The following is a 2,053-nucleotide window of genomic DNA, read 5'->3' as shown; positions in this document are numbered from 1 at the left end:
AGTCTTGTCTGTCTGAAAGAAAGGCTTGATGCAATCTGAAAGTCCCAGTGATCTTTGCTGATGTTGGTTGATGAAAAAGAACCAGTTTGAGTCAGAGAATCTTGTTGAATGGAGAAGACAAGGCCGAAGGCCTGGCACAAAACTTAGGAAGTCCTGGAGCGTTGGAGCTCACATCTTATCAAAACCTAACAGAACCACCGACTCTGGGCGGGTCCCTGGTGAGAGGCCTTTAAGGTCGGAGAAGATTCCCGCCTCTCAAGCTGGGCTTGTCCAATGAGAAAGGCCGGAATCCAAAGTGGGAGTTTTGAAATACTGGGGAGTTTTTATGGCTCTTTGTGTGGAAGCATAGTAATTTGCATATGGAACTAGAATCGAAATTACTAAAGATTCTCAGGACACTAATATATTGCCTATGTACCAACATATAATATACATGCTCGTTTAGATCATCAGAAGGCAAATTCATAGATACTAAGCATGGTAGGATTATATATAGGAAAGATTGACAGGACGAATGGTTCCCTCATAAGCCTGCATAAAACAGTCTAACAATATCTAAGACAACATACAGCATGACCTGAAGGATACACTGTTCATTCAAAGAAAGGTTTTCTTATGAATTAATTAGTAGAAAAGTACATTTCTACTGTGCATTGTGCCTCTTGCTATGGAAAATGCAGTGCGAGTCTCTCTGCTCATATTCCTTTGGGCAATAAACCCAGTGATATCCTCGTTGGTTGCCATGGAACCAGGGGCCTGTTCAGCTTCCTGGGGTGTTACGCATTTCGGGGGAAGGGTCCACAGGTCCTCATATGGCTTGTTAACTGAGGGGTGTTATAGAGTATTTGTTAAATATAGCTAACAAAATATATATTGTGTGTTTGATTGGTCCAGACGCTACAGTCGTAATCTGCTTATTGATGACCCAACATCTGAATTTCATTGGCAGGCTATAATAGAGTTTGCACATAGCTCTGCAATGAAAACCCTGAAGCCTCTGTTGCCTTTAAGTATTGTTAACACGTCAGATGCAGATGTCATATTCACTGTGCATGCTCTAAGCAGTGTATACTCACCTGTAGTTAAAGATGATGCTACTAAGGGCTATCTGGCAAAATTGAAAGCCATTGCTAATGCTACTGGCAAATATTTTGAAGAAGTGCTTCAAGAGGAGTTAGTAAAGATGAGGTCAGTTGGCCCTACCACTGAACAGTTGCCCAGCTGTCATGTAGCGGACTCCCAAACTCGGGGACTCAGCACTGCCAGTTCATTCAATGACCGTGGGTCACCCGCCACATCACAGAGAATGGGAGAAAATAGAGATGGAACTTTCTCACCAAACGTTTCTCCATTGCTGGGTGTTGAAATCCAGAAAACTCAAAACCTGTCCAAGGAGAATGAGATTAATACTGTACCTAATACTGGTGGAATTAACAACCCTTCAGCCACAGGGATGCCGCATCCAGTTCTGACTATGGATATGATAGATCCTCCTGGTGTGCAAAGAGTCGTGGTTGAGCACGTTGTGAGGACAAGTGATGTGACAGCCCATCATACTTCCCTACATCTCAGATCTTTCTCAGGGAAAATTCCACGTCCACCCAATGAACCAGACTTCGAAACATGGCGAGCAAGTGTGGATTCCTACCGTCTGTTTCAGACTTGTCTCGTACAAGAAGAATCCTAGACAGCTTGCTTCCACCTGCTGCTGATGTAATTAAACATGTTAGCCCACAATCATCGCCCTCAGTATATTTAGAGTTGCTGGAATTGGTGTATGGATCAGTGGAGGATGGGGAAGAGCTACTGGCAAAGTTCATGATGGCGTTGCAGAATCAAGGGAGAAAAGCCTTCCAGCTACTTGCATCGATTACAAGTGATGTTAAGTGCAGCGGTGAGGAGAGGTGGCATTGCAGAGAGGGAGCGTGATAGGTGTTTGTTGAAGCAGTTCTGTCGTGGGTGCTGGGATAACGGCTTAATTGTCAGTCTTCAGCTGGAAGGGAAAAAGAATAATCCACCTTCTTTCGTTGAACTAGTAGTGTCTGTCAGAGCG

At 44.0% G+C, this 2,053-nt stretch overlaps 1 pseudogene; it reads left to right on the top strand.

Annotated features, from left to right (window-relative positions):
- LOC107571527 (uncharacterized) overlaps window positions 1-1,687 on the top strand; it is a 15,122-nt pseudogene extending 13,435 nt beyond the window's left edge.
- Window positions 1,688-2,053: the final 366 nt, after the last annotated feature.

This window comes from Sinocyclocheilus grahami, unplaced genomic scaffold, assembly GCF_001515645.1.
Source record: "Sinocyclocheilus grahami isolate Dianchi unplaced genomic scaffold, SAMN03320097.WGS_v1.1 scaffold1607.1, whole genome shotgun sequence".
Taxonomy (NCBI): domain Eukaryota; kingdom Metazoa; phylum Chordata; class Actinopteri; order Cypriniformes; family Cyprinidae; genus Sinocyclocheilus; species Sinocyclocheilus grahami.
This window is presented reverse-complemented; position numbering and strand designations above follow the sequence as displayed.